This window comes from Penaeus monodon, chromosome 33, assembly GCF_015228065.2.
Source record: "Penaeus monodon isolate SGIC_2016 chromosome 33, NSTDA_Pmon_1, whole genome shotgun sequence".
Taxonomy (NCBI): domain Eukaryota; kingdom Metazoa; phylum Arthropoda; class Malacostraca; order Decapoda; family Penaeidae; genus Penaeus; species Penaeus monodon.
The window spans coordinates 12,422,749-12,423,077 of NC_051418.1; the positions used below are offsets into that span (position 1 = coordinate 12,422,749).

The following is a 329-nucleotide window of genomic DNA, read 5'->3' on the forward strand; positions in this document are numbered from 1 at the left end:
AGTCAATGCAATGAAAAGAAAAAGACACAGAAACATGTAAAAGTCTTTTTCAAAAGGGCTATTTAAAGCAGCGAAAATATCCCCCCACACGCCAATGTTGACCAGTTAGCACCATGTACGTTTCAAGCAAATCTGGTTTTATTGCTTCAACAATGTAAAAAGGCTTGGAAACATTACATGAGCAACTATAGCGTGCAACATGAAAGGGTTTGTGTGCAGGTAGTCACACTGAGGTAAAGAAGTCAGGGTGAATGAAAAGGAAAGTTTCACAGTCCATTCTGAAGGCCGAAAGATTTTCCAAGTCCAAAAATAAGAAAACACAGACAGGC

At 39.2% G+C, this 329-nt stretch overlaps 1 protein-coding gene across 1 annotated transcript in view; it reads right to left on the minus strand.

The window, feature by feature from the left end:
- LOC119594049 (elongation of very long chain fatty acids protein-like) overlaps positions 1–329 on the minus strand; it is a gene marked incomplete in the record, with an annotated part of 45,869 nt that overhangs the window by 1,145 nt on the left and 44,395 nt on the right.